This window comes from Coloeus monedula (assembly GCF_965178545.1).
Source record: "Coloeus monedula genome assembly, chromosome: 5".
NCBI classification, from domain to species: Eukaryota; Metazoa; Chordata; class Aves; order Passeriformes; family Corvidae; genus Coloeus; species Coloeus monedula.
The window spans coordinates 13582232-13606137 of record NC_138785.1 but is presented as its reverse complement, the minus strand read 5'-3'; positions in this window follow the sequence as shown (position 1 = coordinate 13606137).

The window sequence follows — 23906 nt, the reverse complement described above, 5'->3', positions numbered from 1 at the left end:
TAGCTGACAGCTGTAGGGCTGGCTCTGCATACCCACTCCCTGAAATGCTGTAACTTCGCCGATGCAAGAAACAGCTTTCAAGAGAGCCGCCTGAAGTGCAGACAGCCTCCGTGAGCCTTTCTCCTCTAGAGCTGTGCAAAGAAAGCGTGCACGCTACAGCGTGGCTGCGTGCAGCATGCACGAGCAAAAGCGGCCAAGTTCAGTGCCCTCTCGCTGGGCTTCCCTTTTGTGCGGACAACGTGAGGCGAAGAACGAAGCCGCAGAGCAGCGGGCTTGCGTGTGCAGTGCACCGAAGTTGCAGAAGTCCAGCAAGGGCTCGTTCACAAGCCGAGCCGGCTGAGGGCGTCCTCGCTTCTGCAAAAGGCAACGCGGAGCCCTAGCGCGTCACCGCACAGCGTGGAGATAGGCACTCTCCTAGTCCTTCAGCCTTGCAGAGTCCCTGCAGCTAGAGCTCAGCCAGGAGCAGGCGTCAAAGCAGAAGGCCTTCCTAAAGCACCCCTTGTCCAAGCAGCCTCCGGAAAGGGCGCGTCCCACTGCGGCTCTGCGCCTTTCTTCTAAGACAGACGCCCGGCTATGCTTTCGTGCTCGCAGCTGCCTTGGCAGCCTCCAGCAGTTGCTCTCATGGAGAACGAGCGAAGAGCTTCAGTTAAACGTCTCGCACACAGGAGAAAGGTGCCAGGACGACAGCACGTTCTTCCTCAGCCCTTCTCGTGGCCCGGATTGTGGTGCTGCCTTCAAAGCCGTGCACCTTGAAACACTCGTGCAGCAAGTGCTTCTCCCCTGGCCCACTTGGCTCAGCGAGAGCTACGTGGGCAGCGCGCACTCAGCGAAAGCCAAAGGGTGTCCTTGGAGCTCGAGCTTGTTGGAGAGGATGAAAGTTTGGGAAGAAAGTTCCACAGCTATGTAGGCTTGGCAGAAAGATGCGTGAATGTAGAAACTTAGCATGAGGTAGAAATGGAAGCACGTTTTGACAGAGAGCACAAGGTGTTTTGCTGAAACACCGATCGCTGAATAAGTGAGAAGGCAAAGGTTGGAGATTGCGTTGGAAGGAGATTTTTTCTATGCTTAGCACAACGGTATGTGACTACAGGTACAAGCACCTGTTTTTCAGCAAGCAAGTAAGTCTCAAGAAGGGCATAAGGAGCTAGAAAACATGGTTTTACCAGAAAGAGAGCTCTCGCAGGCAAACAAGAAATGCCGATGGAGCAAGAAGAAGAAGGGGGGGGTTGGGGGGGGGTGGCGGTGGGGGGGGTTGGTGGGGGGGGGCGGGGTGGTGGCGGTGGTGGGGGGTCTGAGAATTCTCCGTGGTAAGCTTAAATTGTAACTTGCTTACTCTTGCGATTGGATAAGAATGACTATAATACGGCAATGGTAGGAGTCACGAGAGGCTACAGGCAAATGTCAAGGTATCACTGTGTATGGTGCTTACTGCTTGTACTGTATGAAGATACTCAGCAAAGAAAACGATAGAATGCTTTGTAACTTGAACAGAAAGCGGCTCCCGGTATGCCTCCGAGCTGTAGCTGACAGCTGTAGGGCTGGCTCTGCATACCCACTCCCTGAAATGCTGTAACTTCGCCGATGCAAGAAACAGCTTTCAAGAGAGCCGCCTGAAGTGCAGACAGCCTCCGTGAGCCTTTCTCCTCTAGAGCTGTGCAAAGAAAGCGTGCACGCTACAGCGTGGCTGCGTGCAGCATGCACGAGCAAAAGCGGCCAAGTTCAGTGCCCTCGCTGGGCTTCCCTTTTGTGCGGACAACGTGAGGCGAAGAACGAAGCCGCAGAGCAGCGGGCTTGCGTGTGCAGTGCACCGAAGTTGCAGAAGTCCAGCAAGGGCTCGTTCACAAGCCGAGCCGGCTGAGGGCGTCCTCGCTTCTGCAAAAGGCAACGCGGAGCCCTAGCGCGTCACCGCACAGCGTGGAGATAGGCACTCTCCTAGTCCTTCAGCCTTGCAGAGTCCCTGCAGCTAGAGCTCAGCCAGGAGCAGGCGTCAAAGCAGAAGGCCTTCCTAAAGCACCCCTTGTCCAAGCAGCCTCCGGAAAGGGCGCGTCCCACTGCGGCTCTGCGCCTTTCTTCTAAGACAGACGCCCGGCTATGCTTTCGTGCTCGCAGCTGCCTTGGCAGCCTCCAGCAGTTGCTCTCATGGAGAACGAGCGAAGAGCTTCAGTTAAACGTCTCGCACACAGGAGAAAGGTGCCAGGACGACAGCACGTTCTTCCTCAGCCCTTCTCGTGGCCCGGATTGTGGTGCTGCCTTCAAAGCCGTGCACCTTGAAACATTCGTGCAGCAAGTGCTTCTCCCCTGGCCCACTTGGCTCAGCGAGAGCTACGTGGGCAGCGCGCACTCAGCGAAAGCCAAAGGGTGTCCTTGGAGCTCGAGCTTGTTGGAGAGGATGAAAGTTTGGGAAGAAAGTTTCACAGCTATGTAGGCTTGGCAGAAAGATGCGTGAATGTAGAAACTTAGCATGAGGTAGAAATGGAAGCACGTTTTGACAGAGAGCACAAGGTGTTTTGCTGAAACACTGATCGCTGAATAAGTGAGAAGGCAAAGGTTGGAGATTGCGTTGGAAGGAGATTTTTTCTATGCTTAGCACAACGGTATGTGACTACAGGTACAAGCACCTGTTTTTCAGCAAGCAAGTAAGTCTCAAGAAGGGCATAAGGAGCTAGAAAACATGGTTTTACCAGAAAGAGAGCTCTCGCAGGCAAACAAGAAATGCCGATGGAGCAAGAAGAAGAAGGGGGGGGTTGGGGGGGGTGGCGGTGGGGGGGGTTGGGGGGGGTGGCGGTGGGGGGGGTTGGTGGGGGGGGGCGGGGTGGTGGCGGTGGTGGGGGGTCTGAGAATTGTCCGTGGTAAGCTTAAATTGTAACTTGCTTACTCTTGCGATTGGATAAGAATGACTATAATACGGCAATGGTAGGAGTCACGAGAGGCTACAGGCAAATGTCAAGGTATCACTGTGTATGGTGCTTACTGCTTGTACTGTATGAAGATACTCAGCAAAGAAAACGATAGAATGCTTTGTAACTTGAACAGAAAGCGGCTCCCGGTATGCCTCCGAGCTGTAGCTGACAGCTGTAGGGCTGGCTCTGCATACCCACTCCCTGAAATGCTGTAACTTCGCCGATGCAAGAAACAGCTTTCAAGAGAGCCGCCTGAAGTGCAGACAGCCTCCGTGAGCCTTTCTCCTCTAGAGCTGTGCAAAGAAAGCGTGCACGCTACAGCGTGGCTGCGTGCAGCATGCACGAGCAAAAGCGGCCAAGTTCAGTGCCCTCTCGCTGGGCTTCCCTTTTGTGCGGACAACGTGAGGCGAAGAACGAAGCCGCAGAGCAGCGGGCTTGCGTGTGCAGTGCACCGAAGTTGCAGAAGTCCAGCAAGGGCTCGTTCACAAGCCGAGCCGGCTGAGGGCGTCCTCGCTTCTGCAAAAGGCAACGCGGAGCCCTAGCGCGTCACCGCACAGCGTGGAGATAGGCACTCTCCTAGTCCTTCAGCCTTGCAGAGTCCCTGCAGCTAGAGCTCAGCCAGGAGCAGGCGTCAAAGCAGAAGGCCTTCCTAAAGCACCCCTTGTCCAAGCAGCCTCCGGAAAGGGCGCGTCCCACTGCGGCTCTGCGCCTTTCTTCTAAGACAGACGCCCGGCTATGCTTTCGTGCTCGCAGCTGCCTTGGCAGCCTCCAGCAGTTGCTCTCATGGAGAACGAGCGAAGAGCTTCAGTTAAACGTCTCGCACACAGGAGAAAGGTGCCAGGACGACAGCACGTTCTTCCTCAGCCCTTCTCGTGGCCCGGATTGTGGTGCTGCCTTCAAAGCCGTGCACCTTGAAACACTCGTGCAGCAAGTGCTTCTCCCCTGGCCCACTTGGCTCAGCGAGAGCTACGTGGGCAGCGCGCACTCAGCGAAAGCCAAAGGGTGTCCTTGGAGCTCGAGCTTGTTGGAGAGGATGAAAGTTTGGGAAGAAAGTTCCACAGCTATGTAGGCTTGGCAGAAAGATGCGTGAATGTAGAAACTTAGCATGAGGTAGAAATGGAAGCACGTTTTGACAGAGAGCACAAGGTGTTTTGCTGAAACACCGATCGCTGAATAAGTGAGAAGGCAAAGGTTGGAGATTGCGTTGGAAGGAGATTTTTTCTATGCTTAGCACAACGGTATGTGACTACAGGTACAAGCACCTGTTTTTCAGCAAGCAAGTAAGTCTCAAGAAGGGCATAAGGAGCTAGAAAACATGGTTTTACCAGAAAGAGAGCTCTCGCAGGCAAACAAGAAATGCCGATGGAGCAAGAAGAAGAAGGGGGGGGTTGGGGGGGGGTGGCGGTGGGGGGGGTTGGTGGGGGGGGCGGGGTGGTGGCGGTGGTGGGGGGTCTGAGAATTCTCCGTGGTAAGCTTAAATTGTAACTTGCTTACTCTTGCGATTGGATAAGAATGACTATAATACGGCAATGGTAGGAGTCACGAGAGGCTACAGGCAAATGTCAAGGTATCACTGTGTATGGTGCTTACTGCTTGTACTGTATGAAGATACTCAGCAAAGAAAACGATAGAATGCTTTGTAACTTGAACAGAAAGCGGCTCCCGGTATGCCTCCGAGCTGTAGCTGACAGCTGTAGGGCTGGCTCTGCATACCCACTCCCTGAAATGCTGTAACTTCGCCGATGCAAGAAACAGCTTTCAAGAGAGCCGCCTGAAGTGCAGACAGCCTCCGTGAGCCTTTCTCCTCTAGAGCTGTGCAAAGAAAGCGTGCACGCTACAGCGTGGCTGCGTGCAGCATGCACGAGCAAAAGCGGCCAAGTTCAGTGCCCTCTCGCTGGGCTTCCCTTTTGTGCGGACAACGTGAGGCGAAGAACGAAGCCGCAGAGCAGCGGGCTTGCGTGTGCAGTGCACCGAAGTTGCAGAAGTCCAGCAAGGGCTCGTTCACAAGCCGAGCCGGCTGAGGGCGTCCTCGCTTCTGCAAAAGGCAACGCGGAGCCCTAGCGCGTCACCGCACAGCGTGGAGATAGGCACTCTCCTAGTCCTTCAGCCTTGCAGAGTCCCTGCAGCTAGAGCTCAGCCAGGAGCAGGCGTCAAAGCAGAAGGCCTTCCTAAAGCACCCCTTGTCCAAGCAGCCTCCGGAAAGGGCGCGTCCCACTGCGGCTCTGCGCCTTTCTTCTAAGACAGACGCCCGGCTATGCTTTCGTGCTCGCAGCTGCCTTGGCAGCCTCCAGCAGTTGCTCTCATGGAGAACGAGCGAAGAGCTTCAGTTAAACGTCTCGCACACAGGAGAAAGGTGCCAGGACGACAGCACGTTCTTCCTCAGCCCTTCTCGTGGCCCGGATTGTGGTGCTGCCTTCAAAGCCGTGCACCTTGAAACACTCGTGCAGCAAGTGCTTCTCCCCTGGCCCACTTGGCTCAGCGAGAGCTACGTGGGCAGCGCGCACTCAGCGAAAGCCAAAGGGTGTCCTTGGAGCTCGAGCTTGTTGGAGAGGATGAAAGTTTGGGAAGAAAGTTCCACAGCTATGTAGGCTTGGCAGAAAGATGCGTGAATGTAGAAACTTAGCATGAGGTAGAAATGGAAGCACGTTTTGACAGAGAGCACAAGGTGTTTTGCTGAAACACCGATCGCTGAATAAGTGAGAAGGCAAAGGTTGGAGATTGCGTTGGAAGGAGATTTTTTCTATGCTTAGCACAACGGTATGTGACTACAGGTACAAGCACCTGTTTTTCAGCAAGCAAGTAAGTCTCAAGAAGGGCATAAGGAGCTAGAAAACATGGTTTTACCAGAAAGAGAGCTCTCGCAGGCAAACAAGAAATGCCGATGGAGCAAGAAGAAGAAGGGGGGGGTTGGGGGGGGTGGCGGTGGGGGGGGTTGGTGGGGGGGGGCGGGGTGGTGGCGGTGGTGGGGGGTCTGAGAATTCTCCGTGGTAAGCTTAAATTGTAACTTGCTTACTCTTGCGATTGGATAAGAATGACTATAATACGGCAATGGTAGGAGTCACGAGAGGCTACAGGCAAATGTCAAGGTATCACTGTGTATGGTGCTTACTGCTTGTACTGTATGAAGATACTCAGCAAAGAAAACGATAGAATGCTTTGTAACTTGAACAGAAAGCGGCTCCCGGTATGCCTCCGAGCTGTAGCTGACAGCTGTAGGGCTGGCTCTGCATACCCACTCCCTGAAATGCTGTAACTTCGCCGATGCAAGAAACAGCTTTCAAGAGAGCCGCCTGAAGTGCAGACAGCCTTCGTGAGCCTTTCTCCTCTAGAGCTGTGCAAAGAAAGCGTGCACGCTACAGCGTGGCTGCGTGCAGCATGCACGAGCAAAAGCGGCCAAGTTCAGTGCCCTCGCTGGGCTTCCCTTTTGTGCGGACAACGTGAGGCGAAGAACGAAGCCGCAGAGCAGCGGGCTTGCGTGTGCAGTGCACCGAAGTTGCAGAAGTCCAGCAAGGGCTCGTTCACAAGCCGAGCCGGCTGAGGGCGTCCTCGCTTCTGCAAAAGGCAACGCGGAGCCCTAGCGCGTCACCGCACAGCGTGGAGATAGGCACTCTCCTAGTCCTTCAGCCTTGCAGAGTCCCTGCAGCTAGAGCTCAGCCAGGAGCAGGCGTCAAAGCAGAAGGCCTTCCTAAAGCACCCCTTGTCCAAGCAGCCTCCGGAAAGGGCGCGTCCCACTGCGGCTCTGCGCCTTTCTTCTAAGACAGACGCCCGGCTATGCTTTCGTGCTCGCAGCTGCCTTGGCAGCCTCCAGCAGTTGCTCTCATGGAGAACGAGCGAAGAGCTTCAGTTAAACGTCTCGCACACAGGAGAAAGGTGCCAGGACGACAGCACGTTCTTCCTCAGCCCTTCTCGTGGCCCGGATTGTGGTGCTGCCTTCAAAGCCGTGCACCTTGAAACACTCGTGCAGCAAGTGCTTCTCCCCTGGCCCACTTGGCTCAGCGAGAGCTACGTGGGCAGCGCGCACTCAGCGAAAGCCAAAGGGTGTCCTTGGAGCTCGAGCTTGTTGGAGAGGATGAAAGTTTGGGAAGAAAGTTTCACAGCTATGTAGGCTTGGCAGAAAGATGCGTGAATGTAGAAACTTAGCATGAGGTAGAAATGGAAGCACGTTTTGACAGAGAGCACAAGGTGTTTTGCTGAAACACCGATCGCTGAATAAGTGAGAAGGCAAAGGTTGGAGATTGCGTTGGAAGGAGATTTTTTCTATGCTTAGCACAACGGTATGTGACTACAGGTACAAGCACCTGTTTTTCAGCAAGCAAGTAAGTCTCAAGAAGGGCATAAGGAGCTAGAAAACATGGTTTTACCAGAAAGAGAGCTCTCGCAGGCAAACAAGAAATGCCGATGGAGCAAGAAGAAGAAGGGGGGGGTTGGGGGGGGTGGCGGTGGGGGGGGTTGGTGGGGGGGGGCGGGGTGGTGGCGGTGGTGGGGGGTCTGAGAATTGTCCGTGGTAAGCTTTAAATTGTAACTTGCTTACTCTTGCGATTGGATAAGAATGACTATAATACGGCAATGGTAGGAGTCACGAGAGGCTACAGGCAAATGTCAAGGTATCACTGTGTATGGTGCTTACTGCTTGTACTGTATGAAGATACTCAGCAAAGAAAACGATAGAATGCTTTGTAACTTGAACAGAAAGCGGCTCCCGGTATGCCTCCGAGCTGTAGCTGACAGCTGTAGGGCTGGCTCTGCATACCCACTGCCTGAAATGCTGTAACTTCGCCGATGCAAGAAACAGCTTTCAAGAGAGCCGCCTGAAGTGCAGACAGCCTCCGTGAGCCTTTCTCCTCTAGAGCTGTGCAAAGAAAGCGTGCACGCTACAGCGTGGCTGCGTGCAGCATGCACGAGCAAAAGCGGCCAAGTTCAGTGCCCTCTCGCTGGGCTTCCCTTTTGTGCGGACAACGTGAGGCGAAGAACGAAGCCGCAGAGCAGCGGGCTTGCGTGTGCAGTGCACCGAAGTTGCAGAAGTCCAGCAAGGGCTCGTTCACAAGCCGAGCCGGCTGAGGGCGTCCTCGCTTCTGCAAAAGGCAACGCGGAGCCCTAGCGCGTCACCGCACAGCGTGGAGATAGGCACTCTCCTAGTCCTTCAGCCTTGCAGAGTCCCTGCAGCTAGAGCTCAGCCAGGAGCAGGCGTCAAAGCAGAAGGCCTTCCTAAAGCACCCCTTGTCCAAGCAGCCTCCGGAAAGGGCGCGTCCCACTGCGGCTCTGCGCCTTTCTTCTAAGACAGACGCCCGGCTATGCTTTCGTGCTCGCAGCTGCCTTGGCAGCCTCCAGCAGTTGCTCTCATGGAGAACGAGCGAAGAGCTTCAGTTAAACGTCTCGCACACAGGAGAAAGGTGCCAGGACGACAGCACGTTCTTCCTCAGCCCTTCTCGTGGCCCGGATTGTGGTGCTGCCTTCAAAGCCGTGCACCTTGAAACACTCGTGCAGCAAGTGCTTCTCCCCTGGCCCACTTGGCTCAGCGAGAGCTACGTGGGCAGCGCGCACTCAGCGAAAGCCAAAGGGTGTCCTTGGAGCTCGAGCTTGTTGGAGAGGATGAAAGTTTGGGAAGAAAGTTCCACAGCTATGTAGGCTTGGCAGAAAGATGCGTGAATGTAGAAACTTAGCATGAGGTAGAAATGGAAGCACGTTTTGACAGAGAGCACAAGGTGTTTTGCTGAAACACCGATCGCTGAATAAGTGAGAAGGCAAAGGTTGGAGATTGCGTTGGAAGGAGATTTTTTCTATGCTTAGCACAACGGTATGTGACTACAGGTACAAGCACCTGTTTTTCAGCAAGCAAGTAAGTCTCAAGAAGGGCATAAGGAGCTAGAAAACATGGTTTTACCAGAAAGAGAGCTCTCGCAGGCAAACAAGAAATGCCGATGGAGCAAGAAGAAGAAGGGGGGGGTTGGGGGGGGGTGGCGGTGGGGGGGGTTGGTGGGGGGGGCGGGGTGGTGGCGGTGGTGGGGGGTCTGAGAATTCTCCGTGGTAAGCTTAAATTGTAACTTGCTTACTCTTGCGATTGGATAAGAATGACTATAATACGGCAATGGTAGGAGTCACGAGAGGCTACAGGCAAATGTCAAGGTATCACTGTGTATGGTGCTTACTGCTTGTACTGTATGAAGATACTCAGCAAAGAAAACGATAGAATGCTTTGTAACTTGAACAGAAAGCGGCTCCCGGTATGCCTCCGAGCTGTAGCTGACAGCTGTAGGGCTGGCTCTGCATACCCACTCCCTGAAATGCTGTAACTTCGCCGATGCAAGAAACAGCTTTCAAGAGAGCCGCCTGAAGTGCAGACAGCCTCCGTGAGCCTTTCTCCTCTAGAGCTGTGCAAAGAAAGCGTGCACGCTACAGCGTGGCTGCGTGCAGCATGCACGAGCAAAAGCGGCCAAGTTCAGTGCCCTCTCGCTGGGCTTCCCTTTTGTGCGGACAACGTGAGGCGAAGAACGAAGCCGCAGAGCAGCGGGCTTGCGTGTGCAGTGCACCGAAGTTGCAGAAGTCCAGCAAGGGCTCGTTCACAAGCCGAGCCGGCTGAGGGCGTCCTCGCTTCTGCAAAAGGCAACGCGGAGCCCTAGCGCGTCACCGCACAGCGTGGAGATAGGCACTCTCCTAGTCCTTCAGCCTTGCAGAGTCCCTGCAGCTAGAGCTCAGCCAGGAGCAGGCGTCAAAGCAGAAGGCCTTCCTAAAGCACCCCTTGTCCAAGCAGCCTCCGGAAAGGGCGCGTCCCACTGCGGCTCTGCGCCTTTCTTCTAAGACAGACGCCCGGCTATGCTTTCGTGCTCGCAGCTGCCTTGGCAGCCTCCAGCAGTTGCTCTCATGGAGAACGAGCGAAGAGCTTCAGTTAAACGTCTCGCACACAGGAGAAAGGTGCCAGGACGACAGCACGTTCTTCCTCAGCCCTTCTCGTGGCCCGGATTGTGGTGCTGCCTTCAAAGCCGTGCACCTTGAAACACTCGTGCAGCAAGTGCTTCTCCCCTGGCCCACTTGGCTCAGCGAGAGCTACGTGGGCAGCGCGCACTCAGCGAAAGCCAAAGGGTGTCCTTGGAGCTCGAGCTTGTTGGAGAGGATGAAAGTTTGGGAAGAAAGTTTCACAGCTATGTAGGCTTGGCAGAAAGATGCGTGAATGTAGAAACTTAGCATGAGGTAGAAATGGAAGCACGTTTTGACAGAGAGCACAAGGTGTTTTGCTGAAACACCGATCGCTGAATAAGTGAGAAGGCAAAGGTTGGAGATTGCGTTGGAAGGAGATTTTTTCTATGCTTAGCACAACGGTATGTGACTACAGGTACAAGCACCTGTTTTTCAGCAAGCAAGTAAGTCTCAAGAAGGGCATAAGGAGCTAGAAAACATGGTTTTACCAGAAAGAGAGCTCTCGCAGGCAAACAAGAAATGCCGATGGAGCAAGAAGAAGAAGGGGGGGGTTGGGGGGGGGTGGCGGTGGGGGGGGTTGGTGGGGGGGGGCGGGGTGGTGGCGGTGGTGGGGGGTCTGAGAATTGTCCGTGGTAAGCTTAAATTGTAACTTGCTTACTCTTGCGATTGGATAAGAATGACTATAATACGGCAATGGTAGGAGTCACGAGAGGCTACAGGCAAATGTCAAGGTATCACTGTGTATGGTGCTTACTGCTTGTACTGTATGAAGATACTCAGCAAAGAAAACGATAGAATGCTTTGTAACTTGAACAGAAAGCGGCTCCCGGTATGCCTCCGAGCTGTAGCTGACAGCTGTAGGGCTGGCTCTGCATACCCACTCCCTGAAATGCTGTAACTTCGCCGATGCAAGAAACAGCTTTCAAGAGAGCCGCCTGAAGTGCAGACAGCCTCCGTGAGCCTTTCTCCTCTAGAGCTGTGCAAAGAAAGCGTGCACGCTACAGCGTGGCTGCGTGCAGCATGCACGAGCAAAAGCGGCCAAGTTCAGTGCCCTCGCTGGGCTTCCCTTTTGTGCGGACAACGTGAGGCGAAGAACGAAGCCGCAGAGCAGCGGGCTTGCGTGTGCAGTGCACCGAAGTTGCAGAAGTCCAGCAAGGGCTCGTTCACAAGCCGAGCCGGCTGAGGGCGTCCTCGCTTCTGCAAAAGGCAACGCGGAGCCCTAGCGCGTCACCGCACAGCGTGGAGATAGGCACTCTCCTAGTCCTTCAGCCTTGCAGAGTCCCTGCAGCTAGAGCTCAGCCAGGAGCAGGCGTCAAAGCAGAAGGCCTTCCTAAAGCACCCCTTGTCCAAGCAGCCTCCGGAAAGGGCGCGTCCCACTGCGGCTCTGCGCCTTTCTTCTAAGACAGACGCCCGGCTATGCTTTCGTGCTCGCAGCTGCCTTGGCAGCCTCCAGCAGTTGCTCTCATGGAGAACGAGCGAAGAGCTTCAGTTAAACGTCTCGCACACAGGAGAAAGGTGCCAGGACGACAGCACGTTCTTCCTCAGCCCTTCTCGTGGCCCGGATTGTGGTGCTGCCTTCAAAGCCGTGCACCTTGAAACATTCGTGCAGCAAGTGCTTCTCCCCTGGCCCACTTGGCTCAGCGAGAGCTACGTGGGCAGCGCGCACTCAGCGAAAGCCAAAGGGTGTCCTTGGAGCTCGAGCTTGTTGGAGAGGATGAAAGTTTGGGAAGAAAGTTTCACAGCTATGTAGGCTTGGCAGAAAGATGCGTGAATGTAGAAACTTAGCATGAGGTAGAAATGGAAGCACGTTTTGACAGAGAGCACAAGGTGTTTTGCTGAAACACTGATCGCTGAATAAGTGAGAAGGCAAAGGTTGGAGATTGCGTTGGAAGGAGATTTTTTCTATGCTTAGCACAACGGTATGTGACTACAGGTACAAGCACCTGTTTTTCAGCAAGCAAGTAAGTCTCAAGAAGGGCATAAGGAGCTAGAAAACATGGTTTTACCAGAAAGAGAGCTCTCGCAGGCAAACAAGAAATGCCGATGGAGCAAGAAGAAGAAGGGGGGGGTTGGGGGGGGTGGCGGTGGGGGGGGTTGGGGGGGGTGGCGGTGGGGGGGGTTGGTGGGGGGGGGCGGGGTGGTGGCGGTGGTGGGGGGTCTGAGAATTGTCCGTGGTAAGCTTAAATTGTAACTTGCTTACTCTTGCGATTGGATAAGAATGACTATAATACGGCAATGGTAGGAGTCACGAGAGGCTACAGGCAAATGTCAAGGTATCACTGTGTATGGTGCTTACTGCTTGTACTGTATGAAGATACTCAGCAAAGAAAACGATAGAATGCTTTGTAACTTGAACAGAAAGCGGCTCCCGGTATGCCTCCGAGCTGTAGCTGACAGCTGTAGGGCTGGCTCTGCATACCCACTCCCTGAAATGCTGTAACTTCGCCGATGCAAGAAACAGCTTTCAAGAGAGCCGCCTGAAGTGCAGACAGCCTCCGTGAGCCTTTCTCCTCTAGAGCTGTGCAAAGAAAGCGTGCACGCTACAGCGTGGCTGCGTGCAGCATGCACGAGCAAAAGCGGCCAAGTTCAGTGCCCTCTCGCTGGGCTTCCCTTTTGTGCGGACAACGTGAGGCGAAGAACGAAGCCGCAGAGCAGCGGGCTTGCGTGTGCAGTGCACCGAAGTTGCAGAAGTCCAGCAAGGGCTCGTTCACAAGCCGAGCCGGCTGAGGGCGTCCTCGCTTCTGCAAAAGGCAACGCGGAGCCCTAGCGCGTCACCGCACAGCGTGGAGATAGGCACTCTCCTAGTCCTTCAGCCTTGCAGAGTCCCTGCAGCTAGAGCTCAGCCAGGAGCAGGCGTCAAAGCAGAAGGCCTTCCTAAAGCACCCCTTGTCCAAGCAGCCTCCGGAAAGGGCGCGTCCCACTGCGGCTCTGCGCCTTTCTTCTAAGACAGACGCCCGGCTATGCTTTCGTGCTCGCAGCTGCCTTGGCAGCCTCCAGCAGTTGCTCTCATGGAGAACGAGCGAAGAGCTTCAGTTAAACGTCTCGCACACAGGAGAAAGGTGCCAGGACGACAGCACGTTCTTCCTCAGCCCTTCTCGTGGCCCGGATTGTGGTGCTGCCTTCAAAGCCGTGCACCTTGAAACACTCGTGCAGCAAGTGCTTCTCCCCTGGCCCACTTGGCTCAGCGAGAGCTACGTGGGCAGCGCGCACTCAGCGAAAGCCAAAGGGTGTCCTTGGAGCTCGAGCTTGTTGGAGAGGATGAAAGTTTGGGAAGAAAGTTCCACAGCTATGTAGGCTTGGCAGAAAGATGCGTGAATGTAGAAACTTAGCATGAGGTAGAAATGGAAGCACGTTTTGACAGAGAGCACAAGGTGTTTTGCTGAAACACCGATCGCTGAATAAGTGAGAAGGCAAAGGTTGGAGATTGCGTTGGAAGGAGATTTTTTCTATGCTTAGCACAACGGTATGTGACTACAGGTACAAGCACCTGTTTTTCAGCAAGCAAGTAAGTCTCAAGAAGGGCATAAGGAGCTAGAAAACATGGTTTTACCAGAAAGAGAGCTCTCGCAGGCAAACAAGAAATGCCGATGGAGCAAGAAGAAGAAGGGGGGGGTTGGGGGGGGGTGGCGGTGGGGGGGGTTGGTGGGGGGGGCGGGGTGGTGGCGGTGGTGGGGGGTCTGAGAATTCTCCGTGGTAAGCTTAAATTGTAACTTGCTTACTCTTGCGATTGGATAAGAATGACTATAATACGGCAATGGTAGGAGTCACGAGAGGCTACAGGCAAATGTCAAGGTATCACTGTGTATGGTGCTTACTGCTTGTACTGTATGAAGATACTCAGCAAAGAAAACGATAGAATGCTTTGTAACTTGAACAGAAAGCGGCTCCCGGTATGCCTCCGAGCTGTAGCTGACAGCTGTAGGGCTGGCTCTGCATACCCACTCCCTGAAATGCTGTAACTTCGCCGATGCAAGAAACAGCTTTCAAGAGAGCCGCCTGAAGTGCAGACAGCCTCCGTGAGCCTTTCTCCTCTAGAGCTGTGCAAAGAAAGCGTGCACGCTACAGCGTGGCTGCGTGCAGCATGCACGAGCAAAAGCGGCCAAGTTCAGTGCCCTCTCGCTGGGCTTCCCTTTTGTGCGGACAACGTGAGGCGAAGAACGAAGCCGCAGAGCAGCGGGCTTGCGTGTGCAGTGCACCGAAGTTGCAGAAGTCCAGCAAGGGCTCGTTCACAAGCCGAGCCGGCTGAGGGCGTCCTCGCTTCTGCAAAAGGCAACGCGGAGCCCTAGCGCGTCACCGCACAGCGTGGAGATAGGCACTCTCCTAGTCCTTCAGCCTTGCAGAGTCCCTGCAGCTAGAGCTCAGCCAGGAGCAGGCGTCAAAGCAGAAGGCCTTCCTAAAGCACCCCTTGTCCAAGCAGCCTCCGGAAAGGGCGCGTCCCACTGCGGCTCTGCGCCTTTCTTCTAAGACAGACGCCCGGCTATGCTTTCGTGCTCGCAGCTGCCTTGGCAGCCTCCAGCAGTTGCTCTCATGGAGAACGAGCGAAGAGCTTCAGTTAAACGTCTCGCACACAGGAGAAAGGTGCCAGGACGACAGCACGTTCTTCCTCAGCCCTTCTCGTGGCCCGGATTGTGGTGCTGCCTTCAAAGCCGTGCACCTTGAAACACTCGTGCAGCAAGTGCTTCTCCCCTGGCCCACTTGGCTCAGCGAGAGCTACGTGGGCAGCGCGCACTCAGCGAAAGCCAAAGGGTGTCCTTGGAGCTCGAGCTTGTTGGAGAGGATGAAAGTTTGGGAAGAAAGTTCCACAGCTATGTAGGCTTGGCAGAAAGATGCGTGAATGTAGAAACTTAGCATGAGGTAGAAATGGAAGCACGTTTTGACAGAGAGCACAAGGTGTTTTGCTGAAACACCGATCGCTGAATAAGTGAGAAGGCAAAGGTTGGAGATTGCGTTGGAAGGAGATTTTTTCTATGCTTAGCACAACGGTATGTGACTACAGGTACAAGCACCTGTTTTTCAGCAAGCAAGTAAGTCTCAAGAAGGGCATAAGGAGCTAGAAAACATGGTTTTACCAGAAAGAGAGCTCTCGCAGGCAAACAAGAAATGCCGATGGAGCAAGAAGAAGAAGGGGGGGGTTGGGGGGGGGTGGCGGTGGGGGGGGTTGGTGGGGGGGGGCGGGGTGGTGGCGGTGGTGGGGGGTCTGAGAATTGTCCGTGGTAAGCTTAAATTGTAACTTGCTTACTCTTGCGATTGGATAAGAATGACTATAATACGGCAATGGTAGGAGTCACGAGAGGCTACAGGCAAATGTCAAGGTATCACTGTGTATGGTGCTTACTGCTTGTACTGTATGAAGATACTCAGCAAAGAAAACGATAGAATGCTTTGTAACTTGAACAGAAAGCGGCTCCCGGTATGCCTCCGAGCTGTAGCTGACAGCTGTAGGGCTGGCTCTGCATACCCACTCCCTGAAATGCTGTAACTTCGCCGATGCAAGAAACAGCTTTCAAGAGAGCCGCCTGAAGTGCAGACAGCCTTCGTGAGCCTTTCTCCTCTAGAGCTGTGCAAAGAAAGCGTGCACGCTACAGCGTGGCTGCGTGCAGCATGCACGAGCAAAAGCGGCCAAGTTCAGTGCCCTCGCTGGGCTTCCCTTTTGTGCGGACAACGTGAGGCGAAGAACGAAGCCGCAGAGCAGCGGGCTTGCGTGTGCAGTGCACCGAAGTTGCAGAAGTCCAGCAAGGGCTCGTTCACAAGCCGAGCCGGCTGAGGGCGTCCTCGCTTCTGCAAAAGGCAACGCGGAGCCCTAGCGCGTCACCGCACAGCGTGGAGATAGGCACTCTCCTAGTCCTTCAGCCTTGCAGAGTCCCTGCAGCTAGAGCTCAGCCAGGAGCAGGCGTCAAAGCAGAAGGCCTTCCTAAAGCACCCCTTGTCCAAGCAGCCTCCGGAAAGGGCGCGTCCCACTGCGGCTCTGCGCCTTTCTTCTAAGACAGACGCCCGGCTATGCTTTCGTGCTCGCAGCTGCCTTGGCAGCCTCCAGCAGTTGCTCTCATGGAGAACGAGCGAAGAGCTTCAGTTAAACGTCTCGCACACAGGAGAAAGGTGCCAGGACGACAGCACGTTCTTCCTCAGCCCTTCTCGTGGCCCGGATTGTGGTGCTGCCTTCAAAGCCGTGCACCTTGAAACACTCGTGCAGCAAGTGCTTCTCCCCTGGCCCACTTGGCTCAGCGAGAGCTACGTGGGCAGCGCGCACTCAGCGAAAGCCAAAGGGTGTCCTTGGAGCTCGAGCTTGTTGGAGAGGATGAAAGTTTGGGAAGAAAGTTTCACAGCTATGTAGGCTTGGCAGAAAGATGCGTGAATGTAGAAACTTAGCATGAGGTAGAAATGGAAGCACGTTTTGACAGAGAGCACAAGGTGTTTTGCTGAAACACCGATCGCTGAATAAGTGAGAAGGCAAAGGTTGGAGATTGCGTTGGAAGGAGATTTTTTCTATGCTTAGCACAACGGTATGTGACTACAGGTACAAGCACCTGTTTTTCAGCAAGCAAGTAAGTCTCAAGAAGGGCATAAGGAGCTAGAAAACATGGTTTTACCAGAAAGAGAGCTCTCGCAGGCAAACAAGAAATGCCGATGGAGCAAGAAGAAGAAGGGGGGGGTTGGGGGGGGGTGGCGGTGGGGGGGGTTGGTGGGGGGGGGCGGGGTGGTGGCGGTGGTGGGGGGTCTGAGAATTGTCCGTGGTAAGCTTAAATTGTAACTTGCTTACTCTTGCGATTGGATAAGAATGACTATAATACGGCAATGGTAGGAGTCACGAGAGGCTACAGGCAAATGTCAAGGTATCACTGTGTATGGTGCTTACTGCTTGTACTGTATGAAGATACTCAGCAAAGAAAACGATAGAATGCTTTGTAACTTGAACAGAAAGCGGCTCCCGGTATGCCTCCGAGCTGTAGCTGACAGCTGTAGGGCTGGCTCTGCATACCCACTCCCTGAAATGCTGTAACTTCGCCGATGCAAGAAACAGCTTTCAAGAGAGCCGCCTGAAGTGCAGACAGCCTTCGTGAGCCTTTCTCCTCTAGAGCTGTGCAAAGAAAGCGTGCACGCTACAGCGTGGCTGCGTGCAGCATGCACGAGCAAAAGCGGCCAAGTTCAGTGCCCTCGCTGGGCTTCCCTTTTGTGCGGACAACGTGAGGCGAAGAACGAAGCCGCAGAGCAGCGGGCTTGCGTGTGCAGTGCACCGAAGTTGCAGAAGTCCAGCAAGGGCTCGTTCACAAGCCGAGCCGGCTGAGGGCGTCCTCGCTTCTGCAAAAGGCAACGCGGAGCCCTAGCGCGTCACCGCACAGCGTGGAGATAGGCACTCTCCTAGTCCTTCAGCCTTGCAGAGTCCCTGCAGCTAGAGCTCAGCCAGGAGCAGGCGTCAAAGCAGAAGGCCTTCCTAAAGCACCCCTTGTCCAAGCAGCCTCCGGAAAGGGCGCGTCCCACTGCGGCTCTGCGCCTTTCTTCTAAGACAGACGCCCGGCTATGCTTTCGTGCTCGCAGCTGCCTTGGCAGCCTCCAGCAGTTGCTCTCATGGAGAACGAGCGAAGAGCTTCAGTTAAACGTCTCGCACACAGGAGAAAGGTGCCAGGACGACAGCACGTTCTTCCTCAGCCCTTCTCGTGGCCCGGATTGTGGTGCTGCCTTCAAAGCCGTGCACCTTGAAACACTCGTGCAGCAAGTGCTTCTCCCCTGGCCCACTTGGCTCAGCGAGAGCTACGTGGGCAGCGCGCACTCAGCGAAAGCCAAAGGGTGTCCTTGGAGCTCGAGCTTGTTGGAGAGGATGAAAGTTTGGGAAGAAAGTTTCACAGCTATGTAGGCTTGGCAGAAAGATGCGTGAATGTAGAAACTTAGCATGAGGTAGAAATGGAAGCACGTTTTGACAGAGAGCACAAGGTGTTTTGCTGAAACACCGATCGCTGAATAAGTGAGAAGGCAAAGGTTGGAGATTGCGTTGGAAGGAGATTTTTTCTATGCTTAGCACAACGGTATGTGACTACAGGTACAAGCACCTGTTTTTCAGCAAGCAAGTAAGTCTCAAGAAGGGCATAAGGAGCTAGAAAACATGGTTTTACCAGAAAGAGAGCTCTCGCAGGCAAACAAGAAATGCCGATGGAGCAAGAAGAAGAAGGGGGGGGTTGGGGGGGGGTGGCGGTGGGGGGGGTTGGTGGGGGGGGCGGGGTGGTGGCGGTGGTGGGGGGTCTGAGAATTGTCCGTGGTAAGCTTAAATTGTAACTTGCTTACTCTTGCGATTGGATAAGAATGACTATAATACGGCAATGGTAGGAGTCACGAGAGGCTACAGGCAAATGTCAAGGTATCACTGTGTATGGTGCTTACTGCTTGTACTGTATGAAGATACTCAGCAAAGAAAACGATAGAATGCTTTGTAACTTGAACAGAAAGCGGCTCCCGGTATGCCTCCGAGCTGTAGCTGACAGCTGTAGGGCTGGCTCTGCATACCCACTCCCTGAAATGCTGTAACTTCGCCGATGCAAGAAACAGCTTTCAAGAGAGCCGCCTGAAGTGCAGACAGCCTTCGTGAGCCTTTCTCCTCTAGAGCTGTGCAAAGAAAGCGTGCACGCTACAGCGTGGCTGCGTGCAGCATGCACGAGCAAAAGCGGCCAAGTTCAGTGCCCTCGCTGGGCTTCCCTTTTGTGCGGACAACGTGAGGCGAAGAACGAAGCCGCAGAGCAGCGGGCTTGCGTGTGCAGTGCACCGAAGTTGCAGAAGTCCAGCAAGGGCTCGTTCACAAGCCGAGCCGGCTGAGGGCGTCCTCGCTTCTGCAAAAGGCAACGCGGAGCCCTAGCGCGTCACCGCACAGCGTGGAGATAGGCACTCTCCTAGTCCTTCAGCCTTGCAGAGTCCCTGCAGCTAGAGCTCAGCCAGGAGCAGGCGTCAAAGCAGAAGGCCTTCCTAAAGCACCCCTTGTCCAAGCAGCCTCCGGAAAGGGCGCGTCCCACTGCGGCTCTGCGCCTTTCTTCTAAGACAGACGCCCGGCTATGCTTTCGTGCTCGCAGCTGCCTTGGCAGCCTCCAGCAGTTGCTCTCATGGAGAACGAGCGAAGAGCTTCAGTTAAACGTCTCGCACACAGGAGAAAGGTGCCAGGACGACAGCACGTTCTTCCTCAGCCCTTCTCGTGGCCCGGATTGTGGTGCTGCCTTCAAAGCCGTGCACCTTGAAACACTCGTGCAGCAAGTGCTTCTCCCCTGGCCCACTTGGCTCAGCGAGAGCTACGTGGGCAGCGCGCACTCAGCGAAAGCCAAAGGGTGTCCTTGGAGCTCGAGCTTGTTGGAGAGGATGAAAGTTTGGGAAGAAAGTTTCACAGCTATGTAGGCTTGGCAGAAAGATGCGTGAATGTAGAAACTTAGCATGAGGTAGAAATGGAAGCACGTTTTGACAGAGAGCACAAGGTGTTTTGCTGAAACACCGATCGCTGAATAAGTGAGAAGGCAAAGGTTGGAGATTGCGTTGGAAGGAGATTTTTTCTATGCTTAGCACAACGGTATGTGACTACAGGTACAAGCACCTGTTTTTCAGCAAGCAAGTAAGTCTCAAGAAGGGCATAAGGAGCTAGAAAACATGGTTTTACCAGAAAGAGAGCTCTCGCAGGCAAACAAGAAATGCCGATGGAGCAAGAAGAAGAAGGGGGGGGTTGGGGGGGGGTGGCGGTGGGGGGGGTTGGTGGGGGGGGCGGGGTGGTGGCGGTGGTGGGGGGTCTGAGAATTCTCCGTGGTAAGCTTAAATTGTAACTTGCTTACTCTTGCGATTGGATAAGAATGACTATAATACGGCAATGGTAGGAGTCACGAGAGGCTACAGGCAAATGTCAAGGTATCACTGTGTATGGTGCTTACTGCTTGTACTGTATGAAGATACTCAGCAAAGAAAACGATAGAATGCTTTGTAACTTGAACAGAAAGCGGCTCCCGGTATGCCTCCGAGCTGTAGCTGACAGCTGTAGGGCTGGCTCTGCATACCCACTGCCTGAAATGCTGTAACTTCGCCGATGCAAGAAACAGCTTTCAAGAGAGCCGCCTGAAGTGCAGACAGCCTCCGTGAGCCTTTCTCCTCTAGAGCTGTGCAAAGAAAGCGTGCACGCTACAGCGTGGCTGCGTGCAGCATGCACGAGCAAAAGCGGCCAAGTTCAGTGCCCTCTCGCTGGGCTTCCCTTTTGTGCGGACAACGTGAGGCGAAGAACGAAGCCGCAGAGCAGCGGGCTTGCGTGTGCAGTGCACCGAAGTTGCAGAAGTCCAGCAAGGGCTCGTTCACAAGCCGAGCCGGCTGAGGGCGTCCTCGCTTCTGCAAAAGGCAACGCGGAGCCCTAGCGCGTCACCGCACAGCGTGGAGATAGGCACTCTCCTAGTCCTTCAGCCTTGCAGAGTCCCTGCAGCTAGAGCTCAGCCAGGAGCAGGCGTCAAAGCAGAAGGCCTTCCTAAAGCACCCCTTGTCCAAGCAGCCTCCGGAAAGGGCGCGTCCCACTGCGGCTCTGCGCCTTTCTTCTAAGACAGACGCCCGGCTATGCTTTCGTGCTCGCAGCTGCCTTGGCAGCCTCCAGCAGTTGCTCTCATGGAGAACGAGCGAAGAGCTTCAGTTAAACGTCTCGCACACAGGAGAAAGGTGCCAGGACGACAGCACGTTCTTCCTCAGCCCTTCTCGTGGCCCGGATTGTGGTGCTGCCTTCAAAGCCGTGCACCTTGAAACACTCGTGCAGCAAGTGCTTCTCCCCTGGCCCACTTGGCTCAGCGAGAGCTACGTGGGCAGCGCGCACTCAGCGAAAGCCAAAGGGTGTCCTTGGAGCTCGAGCTTGTTGGAGAGGATGAAAGTTTGGGAAGAAAGTTTCACAGCTATGTAGGCTTGGCAGAAAGATGCGTGAATGTAGAAACTTAGCATGAGGTAGAAATGGAAGCACGTTTTGACAGAGAGCACAAGGTGTTTTGCTGAAACACTGATCGCTGAATAAGTGAGAAGGCAAAGGTTGGAGATTGCGTTGGAAGGAGATTTTTTCTATGCTTAGCACAACGGTATGTGACTACAGGTACAAGCACCTGTTTTTCAGCAAGCAAGTAAGTCTCAAGAAGGGCATAAGGAGCTAGAAAACATGGTTTTACCAGAAAGAGAGCTCTCGCAGGCAAACAAGAAATGCCGATGGAGCAAGAAGAAGAAGGGGGGGGTTGGGGGGGGGTGGCGGTGGGGGGGGTTGGTGGGGGGGGCGGGGTGGTGGCGGTGGTGGGGGGTCTGAGAATTGTCCGTGGTAAGCTTAAATTGTAACTTGCTTACTCTTGCGATTGGATAAGAATGACTATAATACGGCAATGGTAGGAGTCACGAGAGGCTACAGGCAAATGTCAAGGTATCACTGTGTATGGTGCTTACTGCTTGTACTGTATGAAGATACTCAGCAAAGAAAACGATAGAATGCTTTGTAACTTGAACAGAAAGCGGCTCCCGGTATGCCTCCGAGCTGTAGCTGACAGCTGTAGGGCTGGCTCTGCATACCCACTCCCTGAAATGCTGTAACTTCGCCGATGCAAGAAACAGCTTTCAAGAGAGCCGCCTGAAGTGCAGACAGCCTTCGTGAGCCTTTCTCCTCTAGAGCTGTGCAAAGAAAGCGTGCACGCTACAGCGTGGCTGCGTGCAGCATGCACGAGCAAAAGCGGCCAAGTTCAGTGCCCTCGCTGGGCTTCCCTTTTGTGCGGACAACGTGAGGCGAAGAACGAAGCCGCAGAGCAGCGGGCTTGCGTGTGCAGTGCACCGAAGTTGCAGAAGTCCAGCAAGGGCTCGTTCACAAGCCGAGCCGGCTGAGGGCGTCCTCGCTTCTGCAAAAGGCAACGCGGAGCCCTAGCGCGTCACCGCACAGCGTGGAGATAGGCACTCTCCTAGTCCTTCAGCCTTGCAGAGTCCCTGCAGCTAGAGCTCAGCCAGGAGCAGGCGTCAAAGCAGAAGGCCTTCCTAAAGCACCCCTTGTCCAAGCAGCCTCCGGAAAGGGCGCGTCCCACTGCGGCTCTGCGCCTTTCTTCTAAGACAGACGCCCGGCTATGCTTTCGTGCTCGCAGCTGCCTTGGCAGCCTCCAGCAGTTGCTCTCATGGAGAACGAGCGAAGAGCTTCAGTTAAACGTCTCGCACACAGGAGAAAGGTGCCAGGACGACAGCACGTTCTTCCTCAGCCCTTCTCGTGGCCCGGATTGTGGTGCTGCCTTCAAAGCCGTGCACCTTGAAACACTCGTGCAGCAAGTGCTTCTCCCCTGGCCCACTTGGCTCAGCGAGAGCTACGTGGGCAGCGCGCACTCAGCGAAAGCCAAAGGGTGTCCTTGGAGCTCGAGCTTGTTGGAGAGGATGAAAGTTTGGGAAGAAAGTTTCACAGCTATGTAGGCTTGGCAGAAAGATGCGTGAATGTAGAAACTTAGCATGAGGTAGAAATGGAAGCACGTTTTGACAGAGAGCACAAGGTGTTTTGCTGAAACACCGATCGCTGAATAAGTGAGAAGGCAAAGGTTGGAGATTGCGTTGGAAGGAGATTTTTTCTATGCTTAGCACAACGGTATGTGACTACAGGTACAAGCACCTGTTTTTCAGCAAGCAAGTAAGTCTCAAGAAGGGCATAAGGAGCTAGAAAACATGGTTTTACCAGAAAGAGAGCTCTCGCAGGCAAACAAGAAATGCCGATGGAGCAAGAAGAAGAAGGGGGGGGTTGGGGGGGGGTGGCGGTGGGGGGGGTTGGTGGGGGGGGGCGGGGTGGTGGCGGTGGTGGGGGGTCTGAGAATTGTCCGTGGTAAGCTTAAATTGTAACTTGCTTACTCTTGCGATTGGATAAGAATGACTATAATACGGCAATGGTAGGAGTCACGAGAGGCTACAGGCAAATGTCAAGGTATCACTGTGTATGGTGCTTACTGCTTGTACTGTATGAAGATACTCAGCAAAGAAAACGATAGAATGCTTTGTAACTTGAACAGAAAGCGGCTCCCGGTATGCCTCCGAGCTGTAGCTGACAGCTGTAGGGCTGGCTCTGCATAGCCACTCCCTGAAATGCTGTAACTTCGCCGATGCAAGAAACAGCTTTCAAGAGAGCCGCCTGAAGTGCAGACAGCCTTCGTGAGCCTTTCTCCTCTAGAGCTGTGCAAAGAAAGCGTGCACGCTACAGCGTGGCTGCGTGCAGCATGCACGAGCAAAAGCGGCCAAGTTCAGTGCCCTCGCTGGGCTTCCCTTTTGTGCGGACAACGTGAGGCGAAGAACGAAGCCGCAGAGCAGCGGGCTTGCGTGTGCAGTGCACCGAAGTTGCAGAAGTCCAGCAAGGGCTCGTTCACAAGCCGAGCCGGCTGAGGGCGTCCTCGCTTCTGCAAAAGGCAACGCGGAGCCCTAGCGCGTCACCGCACAGCGTGGAGATAGGCACTCTCCTAGTCCTTCAGCCTTGCAGAGTCCCTGCAGCTAGAGCTCAGCCAGGAGCAGGCGTCAAAGCAGAAGGCCTTCCTAAAGCACCCCTTGTCCAAGCAGCCTCCGGAAAGGGCGCGTCCCACTGCGGCTCTGCGCCTTTCTTCTAAGACAGACGCCCGGCTATGCTTTCGTGCTCGCAGCTGCCTTGGCAGCCTCCAGCAGTTGCTCTCATGGAGAACGAGCGAAGAGCTTCAGTTAAACGTCTCGCACACAGGAGAAAGGTGCCAGGACGACAGCACGTTCTTCCTCAGCCCTTCTCGTGGCCCGGATTGTGGTGCTGCCTTCAAAGCCGTGCACCTTGAAACACTCGTGCAGCAAGTGCTTCTCCCCTGGCCCACTTGGCTCAGCGAGAGCTACGTGGGCAGCGCGCACTCAGCGAAAGCCAAAGGGTGTCCTTGGAGCTCGAGCTTGTTGGAGAGGATGAAAGTTTGGGAAGAAAGTTTCACAGCTATGTAGGCTTGGCAGAAAGATGCGTGAATGTAGAAACTTAGCATGAGGTAGAAATGGAAGCACGTTTTGACAGAGAGCACAAGGTGTTTTGCTGAAACACCGATCGCTGAATAAGTGAGAAGGCAAAGGTTGGAGATTGCGTTGGAAGGAGATTTTTTCTATGCTTAGCACAACGGTATG